The sequence below is a fragment of the Monopterus albus genome, unplaced genomic scaffold (assembly GCF_001952655.1).
Source record: "Monopterus albus unplaced genomic scaffold, M_albus_1.0 scaffold41.1, whole genome shotgun sequence".
NCBI classification, from domain to species: domain Eukaryota; kingdom Metazoa; phylum Chordata; class Actinopteri; order Synbranchiformes; family Synbranchidae; genus Monopterus; species Monopterus albus.
In genome coordinates, this window is record NW_018127921.1 from 5,419,851 (window position 1) to 5,435,948 (window position 16,098).

Genomic DNA, 16,098 nt, shown 5'->3' on the forward strand with positions numbered 1-16,098 from the left:
TCCAGCTGACTCGTGAATTCCCGCAAAGATCAAGTTTTTTCGCTTGGTTTGTGCTTCCAAGTATTCCACTTTATCCGAAATGACTTTTAGGTACTCACAGGTTTCATAAACGCCATCCCTAGTGCCTTTAATTTGGGTTGACTGCTCACCCATGGTAACTTTAATCGCATCGACCTCTCGCTGGGTAAACTGCAGACTCGATTTTATTTCCTGTATCTCTCTGGTCATTTCGTCGAATCTCTTGTTGGTCGTCTCCATAAGTATTTGCACAAATCCTTTGAAGTTTTCGTTGAGCTGAGTGAGCAGGGCCGTGTACATCCTTTTTTGCTCCTCAAGCAGGTCTTGCGTCGCTCCGTCATAATTTTCTTCAGCTTCGGCATCCCCAGCGGCATCAGACTTATTGGTTTTTTTCCCTCTTGGAGGCATGTCAACAAATGCAGACTTCTTCCAAAACTTGAAGGTGTAGAAGATATGAAAAGGATATGAAAATTCCAGAACAGACAAGAGGAGCAGAAAAAACGTCCGCTCTCGCTTGCAACCCGGAAATGGTTTGCCAACAGTTGAAATGCTGTTTTTAGCATGCTGAAGGTATGCTGAAGTTATTAAGATGTGAAAATTTTTCCCATTCATTTGAATGGGGCAAAATTTGTTGAAAAATGCTAAATAGCTGAAAAAGTATAAATGTTACAAACAACAAAAATACAAGCACACATGTCCTTAAAAAGCTGCACATTTTGATACCTCAATGGCTTTTGTAGCTGAAAGTATGGTGAACTTAATAAGAATGTGAAAATATTCCCACTGGTCCCCAAAAAGTAGGTAAAACATGTAGGGTTGTGTGTGTGTGTGTGTGTAGGTGTTTGAATAAATAAGAGGAAAACATAGTGTGGATGCTTTACAGCATCCACACAAAAATAAAAATTTCTCTGCTGTTACAGGCTTTGTTTTCCATCTTATGCATATACAGTAGTAAGTACACTGACTAAAAAAAGATCAAAATCACAAAAATGCTCCATTACAGGTACCTGAGTCACCCAGCATACTAATGTTAGGTCAAACTTGCTCATCCCCTAAGCTCAAAGCTACAGCTTGTATCTCCTGATTCATTTGCACTGAGATTTTACAATGTGTTTAATGCCAGAAAAATCACTAAAATATCTGCTTCACTGCATTGTGAGTGAGGCCAATGCTGTGCGTAACACAAACACAAACTAATACATTAGGGCAGTGAGGTGAGGCTAATGCAAGAATGCTGACTGGCTAAGTGCTTTGATGAATGCCTTCATGCGCCAGTGTGCCAGCCAGGTTTTACACACAGACTGATTGATGGCACCTCCGATGACAGACAGACTAATGATTTGGACAAGCTCCTTAATTAAGAATCAATTAGGAACACAATTCCCTCCTTCACCACTCCTGTTGACTAAAAGATGGAGGGTTTTTGTTCTCTCCTTTTCTTCCAAGTTCTTCTGCCTTCTCAGATGAGCTCACATACATATAAAGATGCATGTATTTATCATTTTGAAATGCAGATGAGATAAATATAGAGATAATTAAGTGAGTGAATTTGTAAACCTTAGAATAATGCAAACTCAGTTCAGATGGTGATGAATACATTTACATAAAGGCTGCTTAATTAGCTTTTCTCTCATTTATCAAACCCTTCTGAAGGATGTAAGGGAGATGACACAATAGGAAGTTACCACCCACACCCACAATAATTTACAAACATTTATAAATTATTGTCAGGCGGGGGGGGGGGGGCGGAGCCAATCCCGGCCGGCAATCGGGCGAAGGCGGGGTACACCTTGGACAGGTCGCCAATCCATAGCAGATGTACATATATATATATATATATAAAATCACAACAAGGCAAGCAACGAAAGAGTGACCCAGCTGCTCATACAAGCTTGTACATACAGAATGCACACAGAGAGATTTCTTCTTGTTATAACCATACTTTTCAGGCTTTATAGCTTCATGGCTAATTTGTCAAGAAAAAATTAATAATCGATAGTACAGAATAGGAAATGAGCATCAAGGCAGAGATTCAACTATACATGAATTGACAGGAGCGCATTGAAGCCAAGGGTTATACACTGCTGCACAAATACCAGGCATTAGATGCAAGTGTGTGTGTCTGTATGTGTGTGTGTGTGTGTGTGTGTGTATGTGTGTGTGCAAAGAACCAAGGATCAATAGCAAATATCACTTTAATATCATTCAGCTGGGGAGTATGTATATTTGTGCAGAGCTAACAGTCGGGTCATTGTGCAGAAAATCTGTCAATACGTCAAGCATCATCTTTCATAAAATGTTGCTGCAGTAAATCTGTTTTCAGTTTTTGACAAGAAAATGTACAGTAGGAAGGCAGGATAAAAAGACTTGGTTTAAAGGCATGTTTGATAACTGAGCACCTCATTGGATACGTTTCTTAAAGGGAAAATTCCAGTTTACTTCAGCTTGAGTCATATTTTCATAGTTGCGACCATTGATTATATTAACATTACCATTGCTGAGATCTGGGAAGCCTGAGTCAGAAATAAAATCTGACCATGTTAGACTGATGTTCCAGATTATCTAAAGCAATTCATTAGGAGCCAGTCAACAGTTTAAAGCAGAAGTTACTTGAAGGTAAATCTAAAACTCGTACAAGTCTCTAGTTTTAAGTACTGTTTTTATCCCTATTTATCTATTTTCAATGAACATTCCTTTGTTGTCTGCATTGTTTACTGTCTGTTTATACAGCTTATTCTCCATTGTTTGCACTGTTTGTTGTTGTCAATGTTGCTATTAATACTGCTTATTTTGTAATATTACATAGAGCCTTCCCTGGTAGGCTAGTGGTTAAGGCGCACCAAGCAGGGCATCCAGTGTAAAACACATGCCAAATGTCAACATGCGAGTCGTCAGTGTGACGATTCGCTGTGGCAACCCCTAAACAGGAAAAGCCGAAAGTGATTTTCTTTCTATTTTGTTATATTAAACAGCCTTATGCTGGTGTACTGTTTGCACATTGAGAGCCGATGTACCAGAGTCAAATTCCTTGTGTGTCTGTCACACCTGGTCAATAAAGCTGATTCTGATTCTGAAACAATGATATTAATCCCTTGTTGCAAAGGAAAACAATTTAAAGTTTGGTAATGTTAATGTTGAACAGGATGTGGATCTGTGTTTATGGATCTTTATAATAAAGTTTGCCTTTAATTTAGGTGTTAGGATTAGAGGCAAAAAAAAAGGCTTCAACCAACCAGAGAGTAAGCCTGATGCTAATCATTACACACAAAGCAACGGTTCTAGCAATGCCGCAGCTTCCCCAGGTCTCAGTAATCAACTTGCATTATTACTGGTGGAATTTATGGATAAAGTGCTGGGTTATTTACTGACTGAACAGATCTCTTTTAGAGCCTACTGTTGCTGTTGTATATTCTTTTTTCATCTAGTCTCCCTTCTCTTCTTAGTCCTCCAGTCAGACTGCAACCAGAATGTTTTCTGCAGAACACTACTTATCAGGACTGATGTGATACCACGAACATATGTGGCTATATATTACATCTCTACATTATTAGAGGCATACATTACCGCTGACAGTACATATTCTTCTTCTTCTTTCGGCTGTTCCTGTTAGGGTCGCCACAGCGGATCATCTGTTTCCACGTGATACAGACAGGCACTAAAAATGGCAAGCAGTGACATACAGTGCCTATAAAAAGTATTCATCCCCCTTGGATGTTTTACCCCTTTATTGATTTTATAAATTAATTATGGTTAATATAACTTTGTAGCTTTTTTGACAAAAGAAATAAAAAAAAAAAAGTGAAAACAGGCTTCTACAAAGTCTTCTTCTTCTTCCCCTACACTCCCCATCACACTGGACTGTTGACCCCAAATACTTAAACTCCTGCACCTTCTTGACCCTGTAACCTCACTGTTCCACTTCAAAATGTTCAGCTATTCACAGACATTCATGCTTCTATTTGGAATTTTCCTAAACTTCATACTTTTTAAAATATTTACCTTTATTCTCAAAATTTTGCCCATTCACATGAATGGGAAAATTCTACTTCAGCATACTTTCAGCTATTTTGTCCTATTCAAAAGAATGGGCAAAATTTTCACATCTTATTAAGTTAAGCATACTTTACATACATAAGAACTTCATCCATTTCTTCTGATCCTTCAGCTGTTACAACAATCGATTTCAGGCATTTTCAGGGCGATCCTTCAGAATATCATCATCCACATGCATTTTCAACAGGAAATGCATTTCTTTAGTTTCAGTCTGTCCTTCTCTTAATCTCTCTCTGGCACAGCTTTCACTTCAACAAGTAAACAAGAATTCTCATTTGAGTCACTGAAGAAATGTGTGTTTTTTGTCAGCAGACCTCCCTCATATACAGAATCTAACATACACACACAAAGAATTGAGAGTCAGAACAAAAAGAGAGGCAGAGAACGAGCATGACAACGGTATTGAGAAGAGAGGGAGAAAGAAGACAGAGCAATGAGAAAACCAAACTAAACAAAAGGAGGATTACAGATGATAAAGAAGGTAAGTTCATGGAATAATGGTTAAGAGAAATAAGAGAAACAAACAGAATAAGAGAGAAAACAGAAAGAGAGGGGAGAAGGTACAGTGCTTATAAAAAGTATTCATGATATTTTAGGCTTTTATTGATTTTATAAATCATTCATGGTCAATATAATTTGGCTTTTTTTGACAAAAAATTACCAAAAAAAACCCTATTTAATGTCAAAGTGAAAACAGGTTTTTACAAAGTAATATCAATTAAACAAAAATATGTAATGGGAAATAAGTGACTGCATAAATATTTACCCCTTTGAAATGACTGACCTAATTCAACAGAGGTCCAGCCAACTGGTGCTAGTAGTCTCACAATTAGTGAAATGGGGATCACCAGAGTGCAGTGAACGTGTCTCAAGTGATTGTAGTCGAATGACACCTGTGTCTGGAAGGTCCAGTCGCTGGTTAATCAATATTCCTGGCAACCATTACACCACGAAGACAAAAGAACACTCCAAGCAACTCAGAGAAAAGGCTATTGAAAAGTATAAGTCAGGGGATGTGGACAAAAAACTTCCAAGGCACTGATCATCGGAGTTCAGTTAAATCCATCATCAAGTAATGGAAGAAATATGGCAAATGTCTAAATATGCCTAGATCAGGCCACCCTCACAAACTGAGTCACCATGCAAGAAGGAGACTAGTGAGAGAGGCCACTAAGACACCTATGACTACTCTGAAGGAATTAAAAGCTTCAGCAGCTGAGATGGGAGAGACTCTGCATACAACAACTGTTGCCCAGGTTCTTCACCAGTCAAAGCTTTATGGGAACGCAGTAAAGAGAAAGCCACTGTTGAAGAAAACTCATATTAAATCTGGACTAGAGTTCGCCAAAAGGCATGTGGGAGACTCCATGGTCAAGTGGAAGAAAATTCTTTGGTCTGAGACCAAAATGGTGCTTTTTGGCCATCAGACAAGACAATATGTTTGACGGACACCAAACACTGCACATTACCACAAACACACCATCCCCACTGTGAAGCAAATGCACGGTGGTGGCAGCATCATGCTGTGGGGATGCTTCTCAGCAGTCTGCCCTGGAAGGCTTGTAAAGGTAGAGGGTAAAATGAATGTAGCAAAATATAGGAAAATCCTAGACAATCTTATTCAGTCTGCAAGAGAACTATGGCCTGGGAGAAGATTCATTTTCCAGGAAGACAATGACCTGAAGCACACAGCGACAAAGAAATGCTTTAAAGACAACAAGTTGAGTGTTCTGGAGTGGCTGACTCAAAGCCCAGACCTCAATCCAATAGAGAATTTGTGGCTGGACTTGAAAAGGGCTGTTCACGCCCGATTCCCAAGCAACGTGGCAGAGCTTGAGCAGTTTTGTAAAGGAGAATGGAGTGAAATTGCAGTGTCCAGATGTGCAAGCCTGACCTATCCACACAGATTCGGTGCTGTGATTGCAGCCAAAGGTGCATCTGCTAAATACTGACTTGAAAGGGGTGAAGATTTATGCAATAACTTATTTTCCATTACATATTTTTGTTTAATTGACATTACTTTGTAGAAACCTGTTTTCACTTAGACAGTTTTTTTGTAATTTTTGTCAAAAAAGCCAAATTATATTGACCATGATTGATTTATAAAATCAATAAAAGGGTAAAACACCCAAGGGGGTGAATATTTTTATTAGGGACTGTAGATGTACACAGCAGTTGAAGAAAGACAAACTGTAAAATAACATTAATAAAGCAGTATTTGTTCTTTCTAACCTGCAATAAACCAACACTGCATAGAGAAATATGTCTATTTGCAGTGACAGAAATGCACATATGCCTGCTATTATGCTACATGCTTTTACATTGGATTCTCATATATTTTTAAGCCTTCCACAATCAGGAACAAGAACAATGACAGTAACCATGGTGATAGAAACTGAGGTGGCTCATAAGACTTTCAGTTTTACTGGAGTTTTTAAAAAAGGGGAGGAAACCATCTTTATTTCAATCACCCTTCAGTGCTGTTAAAACTACTCTGGAATAAGAAATAAACTGGAAAAAGAAAATCAATGTTCAAAACCTGGGTCTTACTTTCATACCTTTACCATCATTCTTGTGAGCTGGGATAACATTTTATTTCCTAATTTAATTGCTGAGAAGTGGGGCTGTATCAACATTGCTTAAATAGAATCAGGCCAAGAAGCACAAGCAAACAATCCAGTAATAAACAAGCCCCATGTTTAGCCATTATATTTCAACAGCTCATTTGGTAGAGAAAAGTTAGTTAAAACAGCCATGAAAGATGTGCACACAGAGAAAAACTTTAAGCAAATCAAAAGAATAATGGCCAAAACTATAAAACTAGTTTTATAAAACTCTAAAGCATCAACTGCCCTACCATTAAAATACTGATGCTTATGTACAAATGCAGCCTCATTTTTATATAAACAGATTGTCCTCCATTCTAATTAAGTGATTTCATTAATAAAATAATTTCATTTGAAGTCAACCTAATCAATATTTTAGATTAGTAATAGGTCAAATGATCATGCATAATGTGAGAGGGGCCACCTGTAGGGGCAAACCCACAGAGAATTATCACTCTGTTAACCTGTACCAGTAGATCTACAGTACAGAGCATTTTCGAATCATTCAGCTCATTGATTTGGTTTAAAGTTCAGTACCAACAAGCTGTATTTTTCAACAACAACAAAAAGTCTACACTATTTGCTACTTGCCCAGCAATACATGACTGATTTTGTATGTGGGTAACTAAACATACTGGAGCATCAAACCGCTAGAGCAAGATATTGTCCTGAGCGGTTGGTGGAGACTAAAACAAAGCTAAAAAGAGAATGAATATAGGATTTACATTTGTTGGCTGGCCAAATGATGATAACGTTCATTCAATGTGTAAATAGGTAATAGTTTAATTACACATCCACTATTACAACTTTATCTCTTTACTGTTATGGTCCGTGTGGTATATGGTGCGGACCCCAATAGCAGACACAGACTAGAGGAGGGGGAACTAAAGAAAACAGTTTATTGAATAAACAGATTATGCTGGATGGCAGGAAGACGAGCAGACTCCAGGCAGGCAGGGAGTGCAGGGGGCAACCAAAGACAGGCAAGACGAGGAACCGGGAGGGATGAGCAGGAGAGCCGGCAGCAGGAGGGACACAGGAACCGGGAGGGATGAGCAGGAGAGCCGGCAGCAGGAGGGACACAGGAACCGGGAGGGATGAGCAGGAGAGCCGGGAGCAGGAGGGACAAGACAAAACCCGGGAGGGACGAGCAGGAGAGCCGGCAGCAGGAGGGAGACAAGAACCGGGAGGGACGAGCAGGAGAGCCGGCAGCAGGAGGGAGACAAGAACCGGGAGGGACGAGCAGGAGAGCCGGCAGCAGGAGGGAGACAAGAACCGGGAGGGACGAGCAGGAAAGCCGGCAGCAGGAGGGACACAGGAACCAGGAGGGATGAGCAGGAGAGCCAGGCAGCAGGAGGGACACAGGAACCAGAAGACGAGCAGGAACGCCGGCAGCAAGAGGGACACAGGAAGGACAGGTAGGAGTGCCGGCAGCAGGAAGGAGGCAGAGTACATGTAGCAGTAGAGTGAACATGGAATAGCGGTAGCAGTCAAGTTAACACTGAATAGCAGGTAGACGGATGAACAGTGGACAGGAGTGCTAGCAGTTAAACGAAACACAAAGGCGTGGAGCTAAGGACTTACCTATGACAAAACAAAAAATACAAAGGTTGCCAACTGACCAGGCACAGAGTCAGTGGGGCTGCTGAGTATGCACAAACTAACAGAAACGGGTAGAGCAGGACCAGAACACGGAGTCAAAGCGCGGTAATCTCGGGACACATACATACGATGCATAGAGTAATGAACCAGCAGCGAATCAGCGGAAAACAAGGTGTATATGTACGTGACAGAACCCGGAAGATAACGAGCAACAGGTGAATGGCATGGTGACTGACTATGGTGGCAGAACAGTGGGGAACTGGACTGGGAGATAAAGAGCAGCAGGTGAGCAAAATGATGACTGATTACGGTGACAGAGCAGGGAGGAGAGACAAGGTCAACAGAAACACAAAGCCATGAGGCCAAGCAACGCGAAACCGTAACAGTTTACAGCTTATTCCACTTTGATCAGTCAATACTACTGTGAATTCACAGTTTATTGGTTTACCTTATATTGTTTTGGTAAATAAACCTCAACAACTTAGCATGCATTATTCTGAGTATGTCCACCTTCAAATCCATGTACATTGTGCATTTTTATTTAATGTGTGTGCTGCAGGAGCCTCACTCTGTATTAATTTGTGGCTGTGAGTTTGGTTGTGTATCAGTGAGAAAGTAGTGTGTGGCAGGGCAACAGTGGGTCCCCTGGACGCACTCAATATTGATTGCTCAGTGTGCGTGTGTTAGTGACTTAACAGTGACAGATGGGCAGCACACCACTGATGCATTCAGCCACATGAGTAACCTATGATGGCAGTCTCACATCTAAACAGATAAACGTTTCTCTGTGTAAGAGTGCAGACACACACCACACACTTGCCCTGAACTGTATGATTGTATCTCATCAATGCTCAAACACACACACACACACACACTTCTGTACATACACACAGTCATCTGTGGAAGTAGTTAGATAACCATGTCCTCTACAAAATGATGAAAGGGATCATTTTTCTGCAATTAAATGACACTTCATCTCACCTACTGCAAACTAATGCTACTAAAGAGCTGTTAAAAAACTGTCGCAGTCAGACTCACAGTCTGCAAATATGTCTGTCTGTCTGTCTCTAATTGTCCATCAGGCTCTCCATCTCTGTATCCATCTTTCACTGTATTCATCTCTGAGGCCTGTTCACAGGGGAGGAAACAGTTTCTCCAGCCTGTGAGCCTAATAACTCTCCTTCCCTATCGACCTCGTTAGAATATGGTCTATTTGCAGTGAGTGAACATGTTTGTGCATGAGGGTAAATGTGTGCACGTTGGGCTCAGTCAGGAACTAATTAATTCCCGGGATGGTAGCGTGCACCTCATACAGACAGATTCATGCATACACAACTACTGCTGTGTAGCATCTTCAAAAGCAGATGTTTTTTCACTGAGGAAGAAAAGCATCCTTCTGTTCGGAGAGCAAGTGCATCAAACTATTGCCTAGTATCCTTTAGAAGCTTATTTCCCCATTAATAACACGATGTAAAGTATTAATTATTTATGTTATTTATGTGTGTAAGCATTTGATAATCTCCTGTGTTTGTCCATTAAATAGGAAGGAAGTTACAGCACAACCTTCATTAGTCTGCTGCTAAAGGAACTATGTTCTTATGGTAATTTTGCTTATCAGGAAAAGTAGACCAGAGAGCTAAAATGAGAGAGGATTTTCTCTCACAGAGGGTGCACTCTCTACAAACACCCTTTACAATCTCATTTTCACCTGGATGAGAGTTATGCACTTCTTGACTAATGGCAAAGTATGGGCTGTACCTTTCTTATAAGCTTGACCTCCAGTTTAGTCATATGCTAAGGCAAAGCCATTTTTGCTTTGACCTGAGGCCACACTGAGGTAGAGAATCATAAACACTCAATACATGTTGTAACATACTATAAAGTCTGTAGTCCATGTAATGTAATATATAGAAGATCATATCAATGGTGAATTGTTTGTTAACATCTCCATTTTAAGAAAAGAAGAAACTAGAGTGCACCCTTGGCTGGAGAGTAAAAATATTTTTTGAAATTCACATTCTACAGAAACAGGTGCTCTTAGGAGTTGCAGGTCAAGGTGACTGCATAAACCGCAATCTCAGTTTTAATGTAATTTTTTCCCTCTGTTAATTGTTCTTAGCATTCAGATTGAATTGACTTTGTATTGCTTGGTTTGCTATTTGCTGCCTATCCCATTACACAGTACAAAAAGTTGAATTCTTCCATAAAGCAATGGAAATGCAAACCATATAGCTGCAGAGAAAGTCTACATTATTGCTCTACAAACAGCTCTTCTAAATAAGCTAGTATCATAGGCACTGATGAAAAAAGTCTGTTTTGTTTAAATATCTAGCTTATTTTTATTTGCCACAGTAAAAAATGACAAATGATACAGCAGTGTATTGTCTGTAACCATGTGAATAATCTCAGCTTTAACTAAAATGTGAGGGAGAATAAGTAACTACAGTACAAGAACTGTGACAAAGTGAAGGAGAAAACAGAAAGGAGAAGTTGAAAGAGAGAGACACCAAAGATTTACTTCATAGCTTATTAAACCTGACCCAGACTTCAGAGGCCTCAGTTACAATGGTATTTTGCTGTAGTTACAAGATTTTCTTTAGCTTTATTTGAAAAAGTTTGACCCAAAATTAATTACTTAAAAACATACAAAAACAAGTATGTGGCATCAATATCAGCAAAAATAGAAAAATTGCAATTTTTAAAGAATCTGGTGTAGGACAAGGTTGCTGATTATTACCAACTCTCTTCAAGATTTACAGTATATAAATGTATTGGCCGCCATTGTTGAACATCTATTCTCCCAAGTCAATGTACAGAAATCAAATTAATGCTTTCAATAGATGATTTAGTTATATAGGTCCGACAAAACGGTGTTGTGTGTTCTTTCCTTACTTTTGTTGCAAATTTTATTTGCACTCCGCAAGAAAAAATATTTATTATGATAATTAAATATTAGTTTTCCAGTAAGTTAATAATATTTGACTTTTGTTTCTTAATTGTTAAAGGGTCCTGTGTGTAAGATATGGATGCACTTATTAGCAGAAATTGGCTATAGTATGCATAACTGTGCTTTTATTTATGTGTAATCACCAGAAAAAAGGAATTGTTCCATTTTCTTTAGCCTTGAATGGCCATTTTTTATTTACAGGTCCCCAATCATGGAGGCCGCCATGTTGAGCCACCATGTTTTTTTTTTTTTTTTACAATAGCCCTCAGTGGACAAACCACACAATGGCACAAATTTAGTGTTTTCACATGGAAGTAGCAGCTTGGATTTAGAGATGGCTAAAAGACGAAAAGAAGTAACATTAGAATCAAAAGAAAGCACTGTCAGGAGCTTAAGAACTATAATTTGAATAAATGGAGGACCATAGCTATACTTTAACAAAAGAAAAAGGAAGAGAGTTAATCCCAGTTGTCAAAGAAGCAAAGACACAAGGAAACAGGATAATGTTAATTGCTGTCAAATGAGCCATCAATTGCAAAAACCTGGGGTGTTAAAATTTTCATCCTAGGACTGTTATTATGCCACTTTATAAAACTTTGATATTTTTTCAGGTGAGAAAGTAATTGTTTAGATCACGAATATGTGTTCAGTTTATTAAACAATGCTGATGTTAGGGCCGCTGCCTCTCCTTCGTTTTTCTCTCCTCTACTCTCTTTATCATGTGGGCTCTGCACCTCAGCTGTGTTGCATTCCAGTAATTAGCAACTGGTTTGTCGATGCACACAGCTGGGGTGCATCCCGATGATTACTTTTTCTCCTTATTTAAACCTCCGGCAGATGCTCTGTCTTTGCTGGAGCATTACCTAACTTACCTTACTGTATGTACCTGAATTATGTCATTTTGATTTCCCGGCTGACAGTACCTGTGCTGTGGATCTCATTTTGAATGTTGGTTGAGTGTTTTCTGTTTTTTGTGTGAGATGTCCACGCTGACAGTCCCTGTGCTGTGGATATCCGTTTTGTTTGCCTGTCCTTCCTGGTCCTCTACTCCTGTTTCCTGCCGTTAGTTTGTGTGTGTACCTGTTCGTCCTGGTCTCCTTAGTTGTCCTTCCCTTACTGTAAGTATTACGGACCCTGTTATGTTGTTTTGTTGTTGTTGATTTTTACAATAAACCCCCTTTTTGTACTAGCACCTGGGTCAGCAATCGTGAGTCCAACCCCAGTTCTCCCTCACCCTCCTGGTGAGGGGAACCAATCGTAACAGCTGATCTGGAAATTTATTCCTATATTTTCAGAGGTGCCAGTACTTGTGAACAAACCAACTACATCTCGTTAAGAGCATGGTAGTTTGTCAGAAAGAATGCTGGTGTTCCAATTGTACACTGAGGGTAGTGTGTCCTCCCATTCTCAGGAAATTGTACTTAAAACTTGAACTTACCAAGTCTGTACTGCCAAGTATAGGAGTTCAAACTTGGCGTGCTTGGTATTGAAAAACGGTCCTGCTCAAGCCAGGTGCCATTTGACTTTTGTTGAGCTTCTTTGCATGCAAATACGGTAAAGGTGCTTGTAGTGGCCGAGATGCACATTTAAAACCTAGCTGAGAGTTTACTAATAGGCCTAAAAAATAAAATGGTAGTATTACACATCTTAATATGCGTGTTTTCAGCCTTCTTGAAAATTACACTTAAGTGAGCTGCCATTTTCTTTTGCTTGGTCAAGTCAGCTGTACTTGTTTACTGAGTATACAATTTGTCGTACATTTATGGTAATCACTGTGAAAAAGCTGTGAGGGTCGTTGAAAACAATAGCTGTGTCTCAATTCAGGTGCCGCATATTTCAAAGAACGCAGTCTATGAACGCATGGCTGATGTAGTCGTCATAGACCACAAACGCCGGACCATGCACTGCACCGTTCCTGTTGTCAAGCAACCTTGACACCTGCTCTGCTTTCTGTCAGCACGCAAAGAATCTTGGGATAGACTGAGCCATGAAGGATTCACCAGCGGGAGCCTTCGTTGGCCAGCAAAAGAAGAATGCATTTCTCGGCTGCTTTTGAAGGAGCTTTTGAAATGGGATGACCTTGTCCTGACGCTATGATGCAGTCAGTCTTCAAATGCCACCTTTTGAGAGATGCGTCCCCTGAACTGGGACACAGCAATAGTATGAAAGAGTTGCTGAACATTGCAATCTGCAACCTCACTGCTAGATGTCACTAAATCTTACATACTGCACCTTTGAATCTTCTGTTGTAAATGCTCCATGATCTATGTCAATATCTATCCAGCATTTTTAAATCCAGAAAATCAGTGCATATAAGTCAATAAAGCTCTTTAAATGTGAATTGGACTGAAGAGCTGACAGAAAAATAGTGAGAAAAAGCCAGCCAGAGAACAAGTTGACAAAGTTGACAGTCAAAGTAAAGAAAGACCACCACCACCATTGGTAATGTATTATTCCCTAGTGAGTGACACAATTCACAGCCCACACAAAAGAAAGGACAAAGGGGGGAAAAGCCAACAGTATAACAACTTGTTTCCAGTTCACAATGCACTTTAATTCCTGTGTGTGTACCTAAGGCTTATAGCTCCTGTCACAACCAGTGTTATTCACTTTTGGAAGGGAACCACTGATACGTCCAGGAGGAAAAGTATGTGGACAGAAAGTGTGCATTTGTACCTGTCATGGCTGTTCAAGTGTGCTTATGTGTCCAGCCCAGAGCAGGGACAAAAAACAAGGATATGATGGCTTGAGAAAGTCACAGTTTGGCCTGTTAGGTGGAGCTGCAGTCCTCCATTCATTTTCTACAAGGACCAGTGAATCCATCCTGAAGAGCATGATGGGATTATAAGCAGAGAGCAAACAGTGGGTGAGCAAAATTTTGACTGTGACTGTCATTTTACTGCCATTTTATTCAAACCATGTGGAGGTCATGCTCTGATCTGTTTCACTTAGGAAGCCAATTTCCAGCAACCATGCAAGTCATCTGTCAATTGTATTTTGATTCTCTGAGGTGTCTGGTGATGCTGCAGTGTTTGGCTGGACTGTACCATTACAGATTTATTCAAATGACAATTCTGCAAAATTTTATTTCACTTATAACAACTGACTGACCTGACTGAGAATGTGTATCTCAGTGAAGATGACTTTTTTTTTCCTGAATATTACTAAATTGAAATTTCACATCACTGAGAATTCTGAGTCATAGTTCAGGTTAGTACATCTACAGTATAAAAAGGGTGTGTGGATATGCTTGACAAAGAAAGAAAGACAGGACTAATATTCATTTGTATCTTTAAAAAAGAAACAAAGACAGTGAGATTTGATGATCAGGTGTCAAAGTACCACATTAATTAACACAGCGCTTGTGCAATCATTCATGATTTTATCTGCAGCTACTGCAGGGTGTGAAAGTGTTTGTGAGCATGTAAGTGTCTACTGTATGCAGGCTTATCTGTGATCTGGTGTTTTCTTCTCTCAGCTTCCCCTCGGGCGTCAGTTTTACCTGGCTGCATGCTTTCAACAGAACTGAGTTTTATACCCGTTTGAGTTGTCCTGGCTGATGTGCTTACAAGAATATCAACCATGCCTGAAAGAGGTTTGTTACTTTACTCAGAAGTCAGAGTGCCTTTATTATAATTTTTCCCAGTCCATTCTGGCAATAAGTGAATATTTTCTACCCTACAACTAAGGAGATGAAGAATAAGATGATGAAGATTAATAATAATAAGGAGAAAAAGGAGAAGAATAAGATGACGAAGAAGAGGAAGCAGACGAAGACAGGCCTTAGGTCATAGGCATTGGGTTCAAAGAGAACTCTTTACACTCATTTCTTTCTCCTGATCTCAGTCATACAGTGTCTGATTAGTTTGACCCCTCTCATTTGTTGTTTTCCCCTTATTCATGTATTTTTGTATTATTTCTATGTCTCTGTTTCTAATTTGTGCATCTAAACATTTTTTCACTTCTGCCTCCTGTTACTTTTTTCTTATGTGCACTTGCTGACACTATTTCACTTTCTATTTGTATCCCCCTCTCAGCCTAATCATATGCAATAATCACACCCATTTTCACATCCTCCCATCACCTGTGTCAACACAGTGGCCTTGAGCAGGCTGCTGATTGGCTTTTGTGTTGAGGATTTTAAGGTCATGAACCCCAGCACTTGGAATTAATGGACTCTGTCACACAACTACAGGGCGCTCAACATGTACACGCCCACATACACAGATGCCACAGCTAGTAATAGATGGTCAATAGGAGTCACAGCCCTTACAAACTTAATAATCTACATTAATGGGAGGCACCAGCTGGAGAATACTATGTTTATGTGCATGTGACACACACACATAAACATACAAATTCAATCACAGCAGCATGAGGTCGTGAAGAACCTATTGTAAATTGAAAAGGTTTGATGTTTGTAATCACAGGCATATATACACCTAATGTCCAACAGCACCACAAACTGCTGTAAATGTGGCATTTTTTATGTATCCGGTAGCAGCTGTAGGTGCTATGAAAGTGCACATCATTACTGATGATATGCTTGGCCTTGTGTAAAATAACAAGCTTCAGGCATTTTGACATGACTGAAAAATGCTGGCCAAACCACACAGGTCATGTACAATACACAGGTACAAACCAATGACAGCAAGAGGTCCCAATTACAGCACAAATACACACATATACTCTACACATACTGAACATAAGCAGGAAACTACTTAAAAGCACAGAGTGCAACAATTATTTAATTTCTTTTTAAGCCTTAAGTACACAAACAATTGTTCTTGTTGAGTTGTACTGCTCCTTGGAACTTAACAGCTAATGTGATTGGTGCTTTAAGGGTAGTTATTAGAGCCAGCAGTGTAGCCT

The 16,098-nt window shown here is 39.7% G+C and overlaps 1 protein-coding gene across 5 annotated transcripts in view; it reads right to left on the reverse strand.

Annotated features, from left to right (window-relative positions):
* grm8a (glutamate receptor, metabotropic 8a) overlaps window positions 1-16,098 on the reverse strand; it is a 388,925-nt gene that overhangs the window by 127,157 nt on the left and 245,670 nt on the right. The window lies entirely within an intron of this gene.